This window comes from Ambystoma mexicanum, chromosome 5p (genome assembly GCF_040938575.1).
Source record: "Ambystoma mexicanum isolate Mex_15411 chromosome 5p, UKY_AmexF1_1, whole genome shotgun sequence".
Lineage (NCBI taxonomy): Eukaryota > Metazoa > Chordata > Amphibia > Caudata > Ambystomatidae > Ambystoma > Ambystoma mexicanum.
Genome location: NC_090930.1, coordinates 768,834,080 through 768,855,530, shown reverse-complemented (window position 1 = coordinate 768,855,530; position 21,451 = coordinate 768,834,080).

The following is a 21,451-nucleotide window of genomic DNA, read 5'->3' as shown; positions in this document are numbered from 1 at the left end:
TATTGAAGGTTTGGGGACTCATTTATGTGTAATTTGGGGTAGATTACATAATACGGATCTCCCACAAGGGTTGAGGGATCTAAATACTTTAGCGCTTTCGAGGGACACAGAGGAGAAAGTACATGGTCATGTTGAGAGGTTGTTTGAGTATAGGAGGGACTTAGAAAGATTACAGGATGAGGATGGTGAAGACGACAGTATGTATGTACAGAAACGGTTCCTTCCGTGTCGTAGATCGGTATCTGAGGAAGTACGAATTTGTACCAAAGATGCGATTCGATGGATCTCGGATTCATCGATACCGCCGGATGTAGTATATGACACGTATAGTCAGTATACAGTAGAAATGCAGAGGAAGGTGATTCAGGTAATGGTACAGTATCTACAGGATGAATGTGTAAGGAAAAAGGTTAGTTGTCCTATAGAGTTATTGGGTATTTGTAAAAGGGCTTTTTCGCCCGACACTTCTTCGGCTGCCTTAGCGCTCCACCTGGCTCTTTTGCTCAGTAAGTGGTCTGAGTTACCTATATCTCAGTTGCCAATGAGAGAGGTTCCTCTGACATTTGTCCCAAAGGTTGAGATTCCCGCTAACGCTGGGACAGGTGCACCCGCTGTGGACATCCCTGCACATTATGTATCGCAATTTGTTCACGTCCCGTTTTCGCAACAGGAAGTGAACACTATTAGAAAATCAATTCCCGATATTAAGAAAAATACGACAGGATTCTACAAAGAGATAGAGTCCGTTTTACAGTCCTCTGTGTTCACCTTAAGTGATATTGACTTGCTATTCCCTGTACTCCTGCCCGTAGATTTATGGAAGCAGGTTCGAACAATAGACGATGTGCCAGGGTTGGGAGATACGTGGGCTAACATGACTAGGTTTGATGGGGAAAGACCAGCTGGTGAGAAACCACCTCAGGTAATACTCACTTTGCCTGATAGAATTGTCGCAAAATTGAAAACCATAATTCCTGAGAAAAGAATTATTTGGGACAAGTTTACGGCCTGTGTTCAAGGAAAAATTGAAGGTGCCACCGAATTCTTTAATAGATTCGAACAGGTATTCTCTGACTTCAGTGGACAGGACTTGGGCACAGAGTCTGGGAAAAGGTTGTTTGTGGACACATTTGTATGTGGATTGTTGCCCGACAACCAGTCACAGATTATGTCCTCTGAGAGCGCTTGGCAGGCGAAATCCCAATCTGAAGTTTTACACATGGCTTAGTATTATGAGAACCGTGTTAATAATGAAAAAGAGAGAATAGAGAAGAGGAAAGGAGATTTGAAGACTAAAGTATTGTTACAACAAATTGTTAGAAATCCCAGAGGAGGTAATTCACAGACCAGAGGTCAGTGTGTTCCAAAAGGGAACGTTCCCTTGGGTCCTGTGAATATTAATCAATGTGCCTATTGCCGCCAGGAAGGTCATTGGCGTGCACAGTGCCCCGTCCTTCGACAAAGGTCAAACAACACATTTGGGAGTATGGGTGGACGACCTAGAGGTCGCCCCGGAGTGGGGGGCCCTGATAGAGGTCAGTTCTCGCAAGATCCTCAGCAACCTTTTTCACTGGAAAATCAGACTTCGAGTGTGGACACAAGAAACATATTTGATCACCCTTCTGCTGCCTACCTTTCCGAAGAGCTTCCTTCCGAAGACATTTTATTTTGTTAGGATTGCCCCAAGCAGGGTTTGGAACCCTCACCTATTCCTGTTAGTCAAAAAGGTCCCTACGTTGAATTGTTAGTGGGGAATAGGAAACATCTGTTCTTGATAGACACTGGAGCACAGAAGTGCTCCATTGATCATTCTCGGGTTCCAAACATTCCACTGTCAGGGCAAACTAATGTTTCTGTAGGGTTTTCTGGCATACCAGTCGCTTGTCCGGTTTCTTCGCCGGTGCCTGTTTCTTTGGGTCTGTTCACGGACCACTGTCCATTCCTCTTGACTTCAAACTGTTGAGAGAATTTGCTGGGGTCAAATCTTTTGAAGAAACTAAATGCAGTAATTCAATGTTCCTCTGACGGAGTGCGACTGACGGTTTCACCACAGCAACTTCCCAGTTCTCAGTTTTTGACTCAACAATTGCCTCCTGAGCTTAGCGTTGTCCCGGAATGTTTGTGGGCGGTTGACGACAATGATGTCGGGGTACTACAGGTTGAACCCGTTAAAATAGTTTTGAAACATGGAGTTAAACTACCACGCATTCCGCAATATAAAATATCAATTGAGGGCGAGCGTGCTTTGAAGTGCATTGTCTCTGATTTTGTGCATCGAGGAGTGATTGAAGAGATTGCAGGTAGTTTATGTAACAGCCCGATTTTACCCGTGTACAAGAAAGGCGACAATGCAATCCCATTCCGTTTCATAATTGATCTACGCGCAATTAATAAAGTTGTCGCCCCACAATTTCCAATTGTGCCTGATGTGACAACGATACTAACGATGATCCCTGCTACAGCTACGCACTTTAGTGTTGTGGATCTGAAGAATGCTTTCTTCAGTATTCCTATACACAAGGAGAGTAGATATTTGTTCGCTTTCACCTTGGGGGGGACGTTCGTTCACATTTACTCGTGCACCTCAAGGTTATACTGAAAGACCAAGTATTTATAGTAGGGCTTTGAAAGAGCAGCTTGACACCCTTGAATTGCCATCTACTTGTACACTGCTTCAGTATGTCGATGACTTGCTTTTAGCTGCAGATTCTGAAAGTGCTTGTAAAGAAGGCACTGTATTGTTGCTTATTCATTTGGCTGAACACGGTCATAAAGCTTCGCTTAAGAAATTTCAATATTGTTGTCAGGAGGTCGCCTATTTAGGCTATCTCCTGTCAAAGGAGGGGAGAAGATTGACACCTGAAAGAATAAAACACATTTCTGGCATGTCTGTTCCAAATACACAGAAGGAAGTCAGAGCCTTAATAGGTATGGCTTCTTACTGTAGGCTGTAGATCCCGAACTTCTCACTAGTGGTAAAACCGATGTTGGCCTTGACGAAGAAGGGCATTTCTTCGCCGCTGCCATGGAAGTCGGAACATCAACGATCATTTGAGCTTCTCAAAGCCGCGTTATGCTCTGCACCGGTTTTGGGTACTCCAAATTACAATAAGGCCTTTGTGTTGCTTGTGCATGAATGTGATGGATGTGCTTTGGCTGTGTTAACACAGGAACACGGAGGAAAGAATAGACCGTGCGGCTACTACTCTTCCTCCCTTGACCCTGTTGCATGCGCTTTGCCAAGATGTTTGCGAGCTGTCGCTGCTTCTGCCGCGTCTGTAAAACAGAGTGAGGGAATGGTCCTAGGCCATGATTTAATCTTGATGGTACCTCACTCTGTAGATGTCCTATTGTGTAAAACCCAAACACAGCACCTCACCTCTGCACGGCTGACGAGGTATGAATTAACTTTGTTTGCCCCTCACATTCAAATTAAGAGGTGTTGTGTTCTTAATCCGGCTGAACTCCTACCTTTCCCGCAAAATACTGTTTGCGGTGACGAAGAATCACATGACTGCCTGTATACTACTGAACAGGAAACGAAGGGCAGGATAGACCTTATAGATACTCCTTTGGGCAATGCGGAAGGGGAGCTGTATTGAAGCTCCTGCTTCAAACTCCCGGATGGTACATCTACAGCTGCCTATGCAGTTACTACATTGAGTACGGTTGTTGAAACTAAGAGAATTCCGCATAACTCCGCGCAGGCCGCAGAGATTAAAGCGTTGACCCGAGCTTGTGAACTCTCTGAAGGGCATACAGTAAACATATATACTGATAGCCAGTACGCCTTTGGGGTGGCTCACAACTTTGGGAGGCTCTGGTCGGAAAGAGGGTTCCTAACCTCACATGGGACCAAGATTCAGCATGGCCCCCTGATAGTGCAATTGCTCTCGGCACTTGCGCTCCCTAGTGAGTTAGCAATCATGAAATGTGCAGCGCATCGTAAGGTCATAGATGATGTGGGAAAAGGGAACGCTTTTGCTGACCAGATAGCCAGGCAAACGGCCAAAGACCTTAGCGCAGACATGTATGCTCTAAGAGAAACAAAAGACGCCTATGTAATGGATGAAGGTATTGGGTCTGTACGAGATATCCAAGCTGATGCCACGATAGAGGAGTCTAAAAGGTGGGCCGAAGGGATGGGGAAACTAGACGAAGATGGGTGTTGGGTGGATACATCTGAAGGGAAATAGTTGCTCCCTGATTCATATGTGCTGGCGATGGTTACGATGGCACACGGTCCTACGCCTGTGTGTGCTCAGCAGATCACGAAAATGTTAGAACAAGTCTGGGTAAATGATAAAATTTTGAAGATCGCACAACGCTATGTTCAAAATTGTAGGATTTGCTTACAGCACAATGTGGAGAAGGGGACAGTAACTCCAAGGGGTAGTTTTGGGCCTCCTTCTGTTCCCTTCGAGGTCATCCACTTTGATTTTATTGAGATGGAACGGTGTAACAATCTAAAATATGTCCTTGTGATCATTTGTGCTTTTACTAAATGGGTTGAGGCTTTCCCCGTTAAGGATGCTACCGCCATGACCACTGCAAAGACTATGGTAAAGGAATTCTTTCCACGATTTGGGCTGCCAAGAGTAATTTGGTTGGACAACGGTCCCCATTTTGTTGCAGCAGTAATTTTGCAGATATGCACAGCGTTACACATTGAAAAGCGATTTCACTCGGCTAGACATCCTCAAAGTGCTGGGTTGGTAGAGAGACATAACGGTATCCTAAAGAATAAGCTTGCTAAAACATGCGCCGGCACCAAACTGAAATGGCCGGACGCCTTACCTATTGTATTGTTAGCCATGCGTACCACACCTCAAACTAAGACTGGGCTCTCTCCATTTGAGGTAGTGATGGGGAGACCTGCTAATATTTGGGGTCTTCCGAAGCCCAAAGCCCTGAGGGAGGTTGAAAATGTATTGCTTGTAGACTACTGTAACCAGTTGACTAAAAATCTGTATCTCATTTTTCATCAGGTTCAATCAGCTTTACCTCTACGGTTTACGGGCCCAGGACACAATATTCAGCCTGGAAGTTGGGTCCTGGTGAAGGCCTACGAAAGGTCTTCCTGTCTCGCGCCTCGCTGGCGGGGACCCTACCAGGTGCTGTTGGTCACCCAGATAGCAGTGCGGGTGGCTGGAAAGAAGTATTGGATCCACGCGACGCATGTCAAGAAACTTCCTCACCCAACGCCACACGTTACAGAAGAAGCAGAACCCCTCGCTGATGCTACAATCTCAGATCCTGGAGTAGCAAATAGCGCTGTGAGTGTGTCGGAGAATCTCTCTGAGCCCGTGGAGCTTGGAGAACAGTCCATTTTGTCTCCACACTCTTTGGAAAGGTCACTTCCGGAAAACATTGTTTCAAGTTCTCCGACTTCTGTCGCCTCTGATACGTTGCTTCCCTCAGGAAGTGACGTTACCTTATTTCCGGATCAAACAGTACCGGGAATGACCAGGTACGACCTTCGACGAAGAAAATAGGACTACGGTACAGGTTTTGCCTGTGCATCTGGAGAAGAAAAAGAGTCATTAAGAGTTTTGTTCTTGCAAAAGAAAGTTTTTGAAAGAAAGGGGATTCTGCTGGCTAGGGTTAGGGAAGGACTAAGAAGTTGCGCGACCGTAGTGTCGCCAGCAACGAATATTGGCAGCAACGAAACTACGATGCCTGCCACCTCCACCGCTGCTGCTCGCATTGGACTTGTAAATAAGGGGGTGACCAACTGGGACAATGAACAATGTGCCTGGGCCCCGAAAATGTATTGCTGTGTTGTGATAATAGTAATTGGAATTTGTATAGTTACTGCTGTGGGACTTTGGTATTTTGAAGAAATGTATCCTCTAGAGCCTCTTCTGCCAATTGAAATTGTACCTACTGCTTTGACTCCCTCTGTACACCTTCATACTCTGTCACCTAGGGACTCCCAGTATAGACGAAAGTACCATAATAACACTTTAATGATAATAATGAATTCAACGCATGCCATTTTTAATAAGAGTAATTGCTGGATCTGCACCCATTTACCGCAACAGGTGAACAAGGGGCTAGGATGGTATATTCACCCTTTACCTTTAACGACTGCTTGCTATGCCTCTCTTAGAGCACTATTCTTTGGCCGTTGGAATGATAGCATCTCAGGGAACTTTGATGAACTTTAAATGATTTTGAGAAACGTGAATTGACTCCCCTGGGATGCTCGCTTTTTGCAAATAGAAGTAAACCTAATGTTGCTTCTGTTAGGCCATCTGATAAACTGTCTCTTCCTTTTCAAACTCTAATTTCCTTTAAAATGGCTCCGATAGGCAGTAAGGACGCTGTGCCTCCTTCCTACTCTATTGACCATAGCCCCGATTCAGTCCCCTTTTGTGTACAAAGAAATGGCACCCGGTCAATGGGAGATTTTGAAGGTTGTGTGAACATTGTAAATTTGACCGGAGAGAACAGGCCTCTGTATGTAAGGGGGCCTGTCTATTTCGTCTGTGGTAGTACAGCATTTCCCTGGTTGCCCAAGGATTGGCATGGAACCTGTTATTTAGGAATCCTGTTACCTGGGGTATTCATAGCTAGTACATTGGAAGTTTCTAAGGCTCGCCCACGGCGGGACGAGAATGGAGATACCCCTGGGCAAATATTGGGAGATATAACAAAATCAGTTGTGCCATTTTGGGGACAGATAGCGAATTCTGAAAATATTAGGGGGCTAGCAAGAGTACTAGAGAGAACCATCAACCGGACCATGGATATACTCTACAATATGACACTGGAACAGAAAGCAATAAGATTGGTAGCGCTCCAAAACCGGATGGCATTAGATGTCATTCTGGCAGAACGTGGTGGAGTATGTAAATTAGTGGGGTCCGCTTGTTGTGTTTTCGTACCAGATTCCTCACTGACAATTTTCGAAGCAATACAGAACTTGAATGTCCTTAGTTCAGAAGTGCATGTTCCTGTGGGAGATTGGAGTATTAGTGCTTGGTTCTGGGATTCTCTACGATCCTGGGGTTGGAAGGTGCTTTCTGTCATACTGGTTATTTTGGGAATCCTGCTATTCCTTTGTTGCTGTATCCAATGTCTACCCAGTATATGTGCAATGCTAGGGGGATGTTGCGCTCAGGCAGTGAGCACGATAGGGCACAAAATGTATGCCCCAGATACAGCATCTAAAGAGTTTGTGTTACAAGAGGTTCTGGTGAACAACCTAATGGCTATAGATATTACAGATAACAATTCAGGGTGTATGGACGACAATGCATGGAGTTATTTACAAAGACATTAGAAATGATATTAGCACTTGGCATAGGCCAAAAGGAGGGTTTGTCGGAATAGAAACAATATTATGCCTCCTATTGTAACAATTGTATGTGTATTGGCCTACGCCAAGTTGTCTAAACATCATGTGCAAACAAACTCCACGGCAAGGTCTTGACCTTAGAGAAACTAATGTAAGTCGCCATCTTGGATTGAGCCGCCATTTTAGGTTCTCTTGTTAGGTAGAAGTCACCCTGACCATCAAAATGGAGGCCGAATGACATTCTGAGTAAGATTCTGGCCGTTGTGACCTCCGTACAACTGAATAATTGATATGCCTGCAGGCCACTTGTCGGGGTCACGAACAGAGACCTTGTCCCACCGTTGACCTATATGTAAATGTACAACTATATCAGTGAAACTAATCGAAATGCATATATTAAAGGATTGACCTGGCAAGGAACCCAAAGACGTGTTTCGCAGAATGGTTAACCCGCAAGAGGGTTGGCCAAGGGCTGGACAAATTGTATAAAAAGCCCGGGTATTCCAATGTGCGGTCTCTCACTAACACATCAAACCCTCGTTGAAGTTTGTTATGTTATTCTGAGAGCCGAATAGCTATCCGTTTGTCAATTGACTTGGTAACTGTTATAGCTTTTAAATAAAGCACTTGTATGTTTCTTTGTAACCTGTGTTGGTGTGTTTCTTTTTGGGCTTCCTGGCCTCATATTATTTTTCTGTTTCCACAAAGGGGCACGGGAGACACCCCTGCATCCCCCAGGCCCCTTAAATGGTGTACACCTCTAATGGGTCAAACCACAGGTGATATTTTTGCCGCAGTTTTATCACTGCATACCCCCCTCACTAGTCTCCTTTCACATTTGCCATTCCACAAATGAAAGCTGGCACACCAGTAGTGCCACCAACCCATATGCCAAAACTCGTACCCGGAAGTGCCTGTGAATCACAAAGTGGTGCAGCATTAGTTGATGTGATCTCGCCATCACTCGCCACCATCTGCGGTAGACCCAACGCAAGGCACAACAACCCCAAAAGCTGATACTCTGTACAATAGTTCCTAGGGAGCATTCAAAGCAAATTTGAAATCCAGTCAGCACCTCTCCTCGCAAGTGCCTTTTTATCCGATTAGTCTATTTTGAGTCTAAATAATTGACATAAAAGCCTTCAGCCTATTCTTCCCTCCAGTAGCAGGTAAAGCAGCAACATGAATGAAAAAAGAGTGATCTGCCCATATCACATCACTTACATATGCTTCCCCAATTAGTCCCTCTCAAAACATCGTATTCAATCAAAACATTTAAAACTGATGAGTAGGCACTCACACACATTTACATTTCAAGTTACAACTATAACACATGCTGTTTCACAAACTCTACACCACATAGAATGCCAACAAACAAGCACAGTCCACTCCCCACTACTTCAATGTAATGATGCACGACCAGGGTCTCTACAAGAATGCACTTTGTTTATATTATTTCATTTTTAAGGTACCAGGGAAAATCATAAAGAAAGTTACATTTTTCTTCCATTACACGTGCTTTGCCTTCATAAATATTACCCTCTCAACTACCACATCGTTGCTGGATTCCTAATATTTTGAAATCCTGGGTCTTTGTCGCAAAAGCAAATGTCTTTTTTCTCAATTCCAATCTTCAAAATATTGCATCTCACTGGGAGCCTCATCGGTTTGGTTGATAAATGGTCTTGGCCTATTGGACGTTCAGGTATTATCTTGTCATTGTTTTCCAGAAATGCAAACGTGCGCGGAATTTCCATGTATTTGATTTTCCAGAGCTGAAATTGTATCTTTATCATCCAGGAGCCAAAATCTCAGCATTTGGTTTTCCCTCATTATCACAGCAGGTTTAACCTATTAAGTAGATGGTCTCTCAGTTTTTGTTACTCTGCATATCAATAATTTCAGTGGGCAATCTGCACGATCCGCTTTCCCTGACAGGACATTTAGCTGACTCTCTCAGTCATTTGTATGAACGTATTTGCTTCTCTTCTATGGTCTTGAGAAGGCTCATGCCACTCACAGGCTCCTGCAGTTTCTCCAGACGTAGATAACTTGCCATTTCATTAGATCTGTATTCCTGGATGTCTTTCTCTGATTTAGTGAGCAGCTATTACTGGTGCTTATTTGGCATTGATTTAAGGGTCAGTGAAGGCTCCAAGTGTCCTGGTCAACTGGAATTCTGAGCCGCCATCTCCACCAACAGTCAAATGGCAAAGACACCTGCATGCCACATTTAAGCATTAGCACCTACGAGGGTGGGGATATTGACCATTAACTGCCTGGAAAGAACTGCTTAAGAGCAACAATTGAAGTAAGGGCCACCAAGCAGGGCTGTGAATTCCATAAAGGATGGTATTTCCATGCTGGTAAGGTTCTATGGTCTTTATGACCTGAGGGCCGATGTATTCCTGTATGGCTTCTGCCGAGTGCATTAGATTATGCCAACTCATGGAAGTTACACGAAAGAGCATTTCCTGGGCATGGGGAGAAGTCAGTGAGTGGGGCACAGGTTTGCATCAACCCCGCCCCACACTGGTTCTGAGAAAAGTGTGGGGAGGCAGGCAGGATGAGAGGCCAGATTGGGTAGCACAAACGAGTTGATGGCCAGGGATGCGTGAATAAACACTCTGTGTGTCCAGCTGACTGATGGAGAAATAACAGTCAAGTAAAGCTTAAGAAAGTCCAGAATTCACGCCTGTTGATTGGCTAAGAGTAACACAGCATTCTGAAAAGAGTGCTAATGTCAGCTTACCTTTAGAATACGCATTGATCGAGGAGCAGATAGGTTAGCATGCAGCTGCTTATAAACACAACGGTTAGCTGAAACTCAATGACAGTCAGGGGTTTTTGGGTCACAAGAAGTTACAGTGTACCTTGCTGTGCCTGATCAAGCGGATGGTTCATAGCCAAGGCTTACAAATTAACACTTATCATGAGACTGCCTCTGCAAGGCACAGCAGCCACTTGCATTGTTATTGTTCATTTGGTAGTATGGATGGGTAGCTGATCGGCACATACCTGAGTGAGAGAGAAAGAGATGCGTGCTCCTTCTCTAATGCCACCACATTTTAAGAAGATGAGAAACATGTCTAATGAGAGTAATGGTGCATCAACCACAATCCTAGGATACTTTATGTTTTGTAATATGGCCTTCTGAAGGTTGGTCCCAGGAAAAGTGCTTTGAGCGAGTAGACAACAAGCAGTGGTGTAGAAAAAGAATAGCTTACTGATCTAATAGACAATGGTAGGTGGTGAACCAAGTCACAGCTTTCTGCACAAGAGCAGAATGGGCAGAGCAGTGTGGCTGCTCACCGTGCTAAATTGTAGTGCAGGAAACAATACAAAATAACCATACAAGTAGTCCAACACAGGCGATTGGATGAGCACAGGTAAGGCTATTATTCCCGCTGAGAACAAAAATAATCTCCAACAAAAGGAAAAGTTAGGAGCCAAACGGTCACACAGATCAAAGCATGCAAGTGAGATAAATTAGCAGACTTTTGGATGCAGTACATAAGGATACGACACTGAGGTGACTCACAAAATCAATCGTTTCATATAATTGATAGTATTCGATTCCTTATAAGAAATATTCACACCATCATCACTTTCCCACTTGATCCCGTTATGTATTTATTTATTTATTTAAATTGTTATACGCGCCCAGGACCCGGAGGTATCACAGCGCTAGATTACATACAACTGACGCCTAAGTAGTTACAGGACAGTACAGTAGAGGGTTTAGGTTCACAGTGGTTACAAAGGTAATCATGCATATTTGTTCAAAAGTGAGGGAGCGTGTTCCATGATGTGGGAGTGATAAAAATGAAGCAGGAGCCCCCTGATCTTTTTCTAGTGAATCTAGGTGTAGTAAGTGAGAGGAAGAAAGTTGAGCTTAAGGTTGCAGATTAGGTTTTTTTGGAGATGCAGTTCATGAGAGGGGGGGCTGTGTTGTAGAGGCAGCAGTGACTGGTGTAGAGTATTTTAAATTCAATGCATACTTTGATGGTAAGCCAGTGGGCTGTCTGTCTGATTTGGGAGATGTGCTCTGAGCGTTTGAGGCATCAAACTGCTCTGAGGGCCTTATTCTTTGTGAGTTGTAGTTTTTTGAGATTCTTGGTGGAGGTCCCTGCTAGGATGGCATTGCAGTAGTCAAGCTTGCTGCCGATGGTTTCTCTAGCAAGATCGAGGCAGTTGCTAGGGGTGAGGAGTTTTCTAGAGAGATTGAGGTGTTTAGTGGAGTATGCGGCGGAGGAGGCCATTTCTTTCACGTGTTTGTTCAGGTTGAGTTCAGCATTTAGGTAGATTCCTAATGTTTTGTCATGGGAAGAGACAAGGATAGTGTGTCCGTCGATGATGATGGAGGAGTAGGCAGAGTCAAGATGTTTGAGATAGTTGGGGGAGCCGACAATTAGTAGCTCGGTTTTATCATCATTAAGGCATTAAGGTTTGACACCCTGGCCTGTATTATGTTGGAGATGTGATTGATGTTTGCGCAGTCGAGTTCATAGGTGCCAAAAAGTTTGAGGAGATTCTGGGTGTCATCAGCAAAATTTGTGTAAGGGATATTGAGGTTGTCAAGGTGATCAAACAGGTGCTTGGAGTACGTGTTGTAGAGCGTGCGAGAGATGCAGGTGCCCTGTGGGACACCATAGGGCACTGGGATGGGGTCTGCTGATTCCGTGCAGGCAAAGACCCTAGAAGTTTGGTCATTTAGGAAGGATTTGACCCAATTGGCTGCTTCTTGGGAGAAGGTGAAGGAGGTGGTGAGGCGGTGGCAGAGGATATTGTGCTCTACAAGATCAAATGCTGCAGAGAGGTGGAGTAGCATGAGAATGTCGAGATCTCCCTTAACGCGAATGTGATCAAGTTGTATCTTGAGGTCGAGGAGGATTCTGTACTATGTCTACTTCTAAAGCTGGATTGGAGTAGGCTGCATAGGGAGGGGGTCTCAAGGTAGGTCAGGAGTTGTAGGTAGGCAGTGCGGTCGAGAATTTTCAGGAGGAATGGGACTATGGTGATGGGGCTGTAGTGGGTGGGGAGAGTGGGATCAAGAGAGGGTTTTTTCAGCAGTGGTTTGACCAAGGCTTCTTTGATGGAGCTGGGTATGGTGCAAGTGCTGAAGGAGACATTGATACATTTTGTGATGGTGGGGGCCAGGGGCTTGGCACAGAGTTTGATGATGTGTGCGGGGGCAAAGTGCACCAGTGCAGTTGGAGGCTTTGAGGTGTTGGATGATGGTGATAGTTTCTAAGGGGTTATGGGGGTGAATTGGAAGGAGGGAATGGTGGGTGTGGGAGGGGAGTATGTGGGCTGGGAGGGTTTAGCTTGAGGGAGCTGTGCTTTCTTGAGGATGGTTTTATCTTTAAGGTTCTTGATTTTGTTGGCTAGGGTGGATTGTACCAGTGTGCACCAGGCTTTGTCTTTGGGAAAGGTTAAGATGGGTGGGACTGAGGTTTCCAGTTCTTTTATGATTTTGAATGTGTTGGAGTGGGCTTCTGAGATGCGGGTATTGTAGATGCTGGCTTTGGTGTTGATGATGGCCAGTTTGTAGCAGGCAGCGCAGATGCTGAAGGCATCTTTGTTGCTAAGGGAGTTTTTTTGCCAGATATGTTCTTTAGCACGTGTGACTTTGCAGAGATTAGCTAGGTCTTCGGTGAACCAGTTGTGGTGGTGGTCTTTTTTCCGAGTGGTTGTTTTGAGAGGGGTGCGGAAATCCAAGGTGTGGTTCAAGGCAGTGTTATAAGCTGAGAGAATGGCCTTGGGTTGTTGTTGTCAGGGCATGTTTCGAGGGAGGTCAGGATGGTAGGTTCTAGGAGTTCCTCAGTAAGTTTTTAAGTGTGTCTAGCAGAGATTGGATGGTGGGCGGTGTCGGGTTTTTCAGTGGTGACGTTGAGCTCTAAGGTGAATAGAATCAAGGAATGATCTGTCCAGGGCACAGGATGATGTCTAAGATTTTGTTGGGGCTGTTTAGGGATAGGATCTAGTCTAGTGTGCTGCCTTTGATTTGGGTGGGTGCTTGGATGACTTGTATGAAGTTCATCTCTTGGAGTGTTGATGTGAGTGCAGAGTCCAGGTGATTGGTTGGGTCAGATATACCGAGACTGAAGTCACCTAGGAGCAGGAATTTGGTATTGGGTTTCAGGAAGGGGGCAATGAGTAGGGGTATTCTGGAGTCTGGTGTTAGGCTGGTGGTAGATGAGTAGGACGTTGGTAATGGTTTGAGTGCTAGGGTTGATCTTGGTGAGTAAGATTTTATATCCAGTGAGGGGGGAAGGAGATTGGAATCTGATGGGGAGAAAGTTTTGGAGATGATAGCGACTCCACCGCTGTGGCTGACGGGTCTGTCAGTGCGGAATATGTAGTAATTGGGGGCATGGCAAGAGATAGGCAGGGTCCAGCTGCTTCATGAAGCCATGTCTCTTTGACGGCGAGCAGGTGAAGGTCATGGAATAGTAGTAGGTTCTGGATACCTGCAGCATGGGTGCAAATTGAGTGGGGACGTTTATGAGGGGCAGCAGACCCCATCCCATGGAAGCAGCAGACCCTATCCCAGTGCCCTATGGTGTCCCACGGGGCTCCTGCATCTACCCCATGCTCTACAACACATACTCCAAGGCTGGGGTACACGTTTGTATTTCAAGGTTAGGCTTGTCGAGGGAGCACAGTTTCTTGCATTTTGGTCGGTAGGCTGGTTGCATTTGTAGTTGGGAGTAGCAGTAGGGGTCACTGACAGCACATGCTAGCGATGAGCTTCTTAAGGACTTTGGTTCCTGTGGGCAGGCTTTGCTGAGCAAGTTATCTTGATGGCACCTGGCCGACTCATTGTAAGAGGTTGTGGGACTTCTTGGCGTTGGGATGAGTGTTACGGAAAAGGCTAGGTGTAAGAAAGTTGGTGTTTGGCGTGGGAGGGTGCACCACAAACTGTGTTGTAGCAGTCGAGAAAGGAGTTGGGGGGGGGTGGTAGCTGGACGGAAGGGTGGCAAGACATCCAGTGGGAAGTTGAAGTAGTCTGTAGGTGATGATGACCAGCATATTGCTTTCCAGAGCAGTTGTTGTTTGGGGGACGCTAGCAATGAGCTGGAAGTCAGCGTCATGGTTAGTAGCTAAATGTTATGCATTCCTGCTGCACGATGTATCCAGCAGAGTCTAGAAGCATTTATTTAAAGAATCAAGAGAAACATTACTGACCATATGCATTTTGTGTACTGGTGGAGAATGTACGTGGGCATAAGCGTATGCATGTGCGTAAGAGTTTGTAGCATGTCCAGAATGCTTTTCCGGCGAGGCGTGAGAATGGGATTGTGGGCAATGTGGTTGCTTCTTTTGATGCAGTACGTCATCCAGGGGGTACATTCAGGTTAGAAAAAGTTGTGAAAAAGTCAGACTGCACAATAGTAAATTAAATGTTTGAGTGAGAGTTCATTATAAGTATTAAAGATGACAATAGTGTCTACATTATAAAGTCAACTGACAAAAACCCAAGAAAGGCCAGAAAAATGCAAACCAAGAGAAATGTCAGAAAACAAGAACAGCATCAAGATCTCAGAGAACAAATATTGACATTCTATAAATCTAGAAAAATCAACAACACTGGCAAAATATAATAAACAATACTTCTTTATCTTCAACAAACTATGCTTTACGCCTGCTATATTACCCAGAATCACAGGCAATATGATTACATTCACAAACTGTGTCATTAATGAAGACAATCCAGAACATCTTCTGTGTTTATGTAGTTTATGTATGGGGTCCTGGATGAATGGACACAGGTTCTGAAGGAGATTAACAACGTTCCAACCCAGGGTGAACAACAGATAAACTGTTTCATTGTAATTGAACGCTGTAGTAAGAATGCTACTAATGAGGGTATGAAGAACGAATGAACCACCAAACCCCGAAAGTTGGGAAACTACTCATGTGGTAAATTGTATAAGGTAAAAAATGCTGGTGAGGTAATTGGTTTGGATGTATGTATTGGATTTATAAAAGCACCAACCTTGCTGGGAAGCAAAGGTGAAAGGGGAATGAATGTAGGGGTTACAAGTAAGGTGCAGGCATAGAGAGGAGCTGGGATCGGTGGGCTAGAGAGGGGGAAATTAGGGTTGAGTGGAATGATCAACGATTGGTGAGGTATTCTTTGAGGAGTAGGGTCTTAAGGTCATTGCTGAAGTGCAGCCTGGAGAGGGGCAGTTTTATTTCGACTGTTTTCTTTTTCTTCCAGCGGGCGAGTAGGGTGCACTGCAGGTAAAAGATCTGGTTCCTGTGTTTGTATTGACTCTTTCTGTTACTTGGTTCCAGCCTGGCAATATTGATTGTGGCTTCTGGTGGTATACTGTTCTTCATAGCTTTTGAGTTTCTTGGCCAGGTAAAGTGATGTTTTTGTAGTGGCTGGTTGAAGAACATTCAGGCAAGCAAACGTGAACGTCATGCTTGTTGATGGGGTGTCCCATGCAGTTCCTTGAGTATCGGTTGATGGGAACACATTAGCTTAGTCTTGTGAGGAGGGGTGCTGCAGCAAGCTGGATTGCTTGCAGAGTAGACACAGTGAAATATGGGACTCCTACGAGTAGGGTGTTGCTACTGTTCAGGCGGGAAATGACATGGGTGTGGACAACTGTTCTGAAACTCAGGGCAGGAATGAAAAGTCCCATTAGATGTATGATTATGCAAGTCCACTAGATGATTGGGGGAAAGCAAAATAGAATGACTGCATAGACGTTTTGCTTGCCAATAGTCAATCTATAGGAATACAATACAAATACATGACATGAAAAAGACACCCTTCAGTTATGGATATGAATTCCAATGGACATTATTCACTGTAGGTTTAGAAAAGCCAAACAGCAGATTGTAATGTGTTGCACATAATTTATGTTAGCAGTTTAATAAAATAAAGCGGAGTCTAAATTGAGCAATATATAGCTGCTTGTCAGCATTATGCCAACATGTTCTCCACAACGCATGTCACTGCACAAAATAAGGTGGATAACATGTCACGTTCTCTAAAAAAAATACGCTGTCTGACCGTGTTGTAATCATAATTTTAATTACAAATTGAGATTGCATTAACTTCTAAATGTGTGCAGAAGACACTGAGGAAATTAAAGCAGGAGATTTGATAGGAAGGCTACGTTGTGGTCTTTCTAGCTGTAAAACACATATTTGAGATTGTATAAAATTCACAGAGGCAAGTTTAATGCAATTACTAATTTTTATATTTTACAGCAGCAAAACAAAACAAAAAAAGATGACCACGTATATCAGTGAGGACTACAAGTCCCATAATCACACAGTGTCCATAGAGGAGATTTGCTGTCTTAGCCAATTCCTCTTTTATGTGTGTACCCTTGTCCTTAGGTCCTCCTCTTGTCTTCTGCCAGCTAAGTCCCATTACGCGTCGGGCCTCCTCTCGTTACATCCCATGCTGAACTGACAGAGACGCATAATCAGGGTGTGTACTCAAAACTGACCGTATCACAGTGGTGAGATGATGTTTTGTTGTATAACTTGCAAAATCATAACTTCACGACAAGACTCAGAGGCTTACTATTATTCAAGTCCAAAGCTAGAATCAAACCACTGGTGAAGCATTACATATAGAGTTATAATAACATGTACTCAACACTGATAGATTGGAACAGTCATCAGATCTGGAAATATCATGTAATCGTGCCTCAGCAACTTACACTTTAAATGGCATTGGCCCACAAGTTGGAATGAGCCCCAAAAACTGAAGTGTCTACCATGCTTGGGACATAAAGTTATGAACCCATCTGGCAAGTGTGGGGAAAAGATGATTTTTTTTTCAGTTTACAAAAGGAAATAAAGAGTTGGAAGGTAGAACTGGGGATGTTTGGAGAATTTGCATGACACACCATGAAGGAAAATCAGGAAATGCAGGAATTTCTCCATAGCTGGAATTGCTGGTGGCCGCCCGGAAAATCTCAACGTGGATAAGAAGATATATCTTGTGAAGTCAACAGCCCTGACCTCTGATACACAAAGAAAAGAAATTAAACTCTATAAGGTGACCAGTTTGGAAGACTGGACCTGGAAGAACAAGTCTTCATTTCTGAAGAGAGTAAGCTCAATGTTTGCATTCCACATTATGATATACCTGGCCCTGGGAGGACATCCAAAACATATAAAGTCTATAAATTAAAACTTGTTACCAAAAAGACAAACTAATGACCCTGACATGTTGAGCACATATAGTGGGTTTTCTCACATAAACTGAATGAATGGATAAAGGAAAAACTGCCAATAAAGTTATCTACTTCCATTCCAGAGGATGCAGAAAGATATAGATTTTGAGTTAAATACCAGTGTACCCAGCTTCTGCATGTGGAAATATATAACTTCATTGTACACAGTGGCCAGAATTATTGTAAGACACCCGCAACCACCTATGAAATGTCCTCATAGGTATTGAAAGATCTTCCAAGATACCAGACTGAGGGATCCTAACAGAATCTGGGTTTGCAAGAAGCCCTTTGGACTGGATAGATAATGGAGCATCTGAGAAGGGAGCGAGGAAATGCAGGACATCATTTTCTGAAGGACCAGAAACCCTGCCTCAGATGGCTAAATGTGGAGACGAGGAACAGTGTTGCTGTGCTTTCCTGGCTTGTGGAAGAATGCTTGGAGTTAGTGACAATAGAGGGAAAGCATATGGCAGTCTTAAACCCAAAGTCTGAAAAAAGGTGCCTTTTGTCACAGAGTCTGAATATGGCCTCTAGCTTGAAATCCTCAGGACTTGGGATTTTTATCTTGGATGCAAACAGGTCCAGCTCCCTATGCACAAAGTGGGACGAAGAAGCCTGAAAATCGGGGTGAAAAAGTTGCTAGTCTCTTGAATTTCTAAATTTGCTAGATTCTGTTGCAGTGTTACATGAGCCTTCCAGAAACTGGGTCTTCTCCATGATGTGACACAGAAGTCAGTATTCCCAAGATAGCTTTGCCAAGTTTTGATTGGGTTCCCCCTAGATTGTTTATATACTGTACAGCTATTATGGTGTCTTTTTTTTCACAATATCCTATCACAAAGGAGCCAATTAATTAATGGCTCTCAATAACTTATGTGAAATTTCGACCCCCTACACAACACAACCCTTCCATTTAGGTCCCTCCTCACCTGGATTCCCAGCCTACTTACCTGACATCAGATTCTATTTGTAGATTGGGGAATAATCAAGAAATTGCCCTGCTGTTCCATGCTTTTATGTGAGAAATCCACCAACTGATTTCTGCCTCTATATACTGGGCATTCACATCTGCATAGACGAGGCCTTTCATTAGGTTCTGATTATTCAGCCTCTGTAGAACTCTTTAATAACTGGGCCCTGATAATGTTGACTGGATGGAGAATGCCACATTTCCTATTACTCTGGACATATGTTGAAGGGAGATTACATGGAGGGTTAAAACTGTCCTCAGTTCTTTCATTATAGATCTGATATTGGTTTGAAGAATTTGCAGGGATAGTGATGCTCAATTAAAGGGAAACTCTTGAATCCCATCTTTTGTCAAGGAGACATTTTGACTTTTCACAATTTAAGACAAACCCCAGTACATGAAGGAGGCATGGGTCATCTTCAGATATATCCTGACTGGGATACTGCCATGATCATGTTATCATCCAGATAGATCAGAACACAGATCACTTGACTGCATAAGGATGTCACCACTGGATGAAGCAGTTTCTTAAAATGCCTGGGGATGATGCTATATGGAGGCTGAGTATCTGTCATGTTCCTCAGTTTAGGGTTTACCTTCCGGAGGATTCATTTGCACCGCTCAGTACTTAGGGACATCTTTAAAATGGCCAGTAAATAAACAATCTCTTTGAGCTCACCTGCTTAGGGTATAGAGATAACTAATCAAGCCCTCCCTATTGGCCATCTCTGACATATGCATGATTTGGCTCAAGATCCCACAGTATTCAGCAATGCATCCTAGAATTCTTTCTCTAGACTCTCCACATCCTTGGAGAGAGCCTCTTCATACTTGGTAAGAAACATTCCTGTTTTCTGATCATGATCCACTGTTTGAGTGACCTTGATCTTCCCTGCTTCCCTTGAAGCTAGGGTTCAGGTTTTTCTGATTTACACATCACTATGCCACTCAGCAGCTTTAGGGCAGAACATTGACTTTGGACCAAACATTCAAGTCCCTATTGACTTTTGACTCTTGAATACTGTTGAGACGCAAGCTCCCTGGATCCTGATTGTTGATCTTGGCTACAGCCCGCATGCATTTTGGTGCTGTTACAGCAGTAAGTAGGCTCCTTAGTTGCAGTGGTACATACAAAGAGTATTAAGATATAACTACGGTAGGTGAATTGGTTACAGTTGTACAGGAATGAGTTACAGTGGTGCATGACATTACATATGAAGTGAGCACAGTACATTTGGTTACTGGGAACATGAGTATGCAGGCGTGAGAAACAAAAAGCGGAGGTCCAAAGGTTAGTTAATCAGCCAGGTTTTGTTGTGGTTTGCGGAATGCAGGGTGTGAGGGTTCGTTTCTGAGGGTGACTGGCAGGTAATTCCATTGTCAGGCAGCAATGAAAGGGAAGCCAGCCCCACCTACTTTGGCTCGGTTGACTCTGGGGATTATGAGTCAGTTGGAGTATGGTGTCCTGGTGGGTCTGGAAGAGGCCGTTCTAACTACTTTCATGGAAAAATAGTGGGCTTTGTGTCTGGCAGCAGATATGTGTCCTCTTTTAGGAATGTTGAGAGCAGCTCAAAATGTTGTTTTGGATTATTTGTAGATTCCTTAGGTTTTTTTGATGTAGTGCCAGCAAAGAGGATGTTGCAGTAATCGAGTCTTGATCCTATTATGGCTCTGCCAATCGATAGGCAGTTCTCAGTGGTTAAAAATGATTTGGCTGCATTAAACAATTTAGTGTAATAGGCCGCTGAGGAGGCAATGGCGCCAACTTGACCTGACATGGAGACAGTGGCATCAAGGTAGACTCCTAAGATTTTGACCGAGCGGGATACAGGATCTGTACGTTGTCAATTGTGAAAGTGGTGAATTGGTGAGTACTTTTATTTAGGGTTTCTTGGGAACCTACTGGAGGATTTCAGTCTTATCACCGTTGAGGAAGAGACGGTTGGCTGGCATCCAGGACTGAATAGTAGAATAGGCTATGTTGAGGGCCTTGGCGTCAGTATCGTAGTTACCGGAGAGTTGGAATAGGACTTGGGTGTCCTCTGCATAGTTTGTGTAAGCTATGCCAATGGAGTCTAGGATGTGAAATAGAGGCCTAGTGAAAATGTTGTAGAGAGTGGGAATGATACAGGATCCCTCAGGGACTCAACAGTGGATGGTGGCGGGAGCTGCACAGGCGTGATCTGAGTGCACTCTCATGGCTCATCCTTGCAAGAATGAGATGATTCACACTGTGGCATTAGGTGAGAAGTGGGTTGAGGAGGTGAGGTGTTGATATAGAATTTTCTGGTCCACTAGGTCAAAGGCAGCTGATAAGTCCAAAAAGAGGAGTAGGGCAGGCGTGCCTGCATCCTTTATATCATCAAGTGTTTTTTTTAGGTCAGGTAGAACTGATTCAGTACCATGATCAGGGTGAAAGCCAGATTGACGTAGCCAACGGATGAAGTATTGATGCTATTGTTCGGTCTAACAGGTGATGGGTTAGGATTGGGCTTTCAGTGCAGAGGACTTATAGGAGTAACATTCATGAGAGATGGGCCTGCAGTTAGATTTACTAAGTTAGGTCATAGTCGCATGAATGGCAGGCAAGAGAGGCGGTCGGGTACGATGGTGATCTGGTGACGTGACCCGAGGCAGTGGTGGTTTGATGAGTGGATTTGGGGAGGCTCAGGTCTTTTTTGGGTGTTCTCGGGGGAGGGGGGTGGCTATGGCAGGTGAAGCACAGGGTAGTTGGCTAGAGATGATGGCAAATCAGAATGTTTGGCGGCCTAGGTGCATAAGTGTGGTGTATTCCTTACTTAGTCTAGCAGGGAGACAATGCAGGGAGACAATTATTTTTAGGTGAGTGTGGGTGGGGGAGACTGGGGCAGAGCAGCGACTAAGGTGGGTGGGGATGGGCTCTCTGTGTACTGGTGCCATGAGGGAAGGTAGAGGTACAGTGAGTTTTAAGTGTGTAGTTGGGCAGGT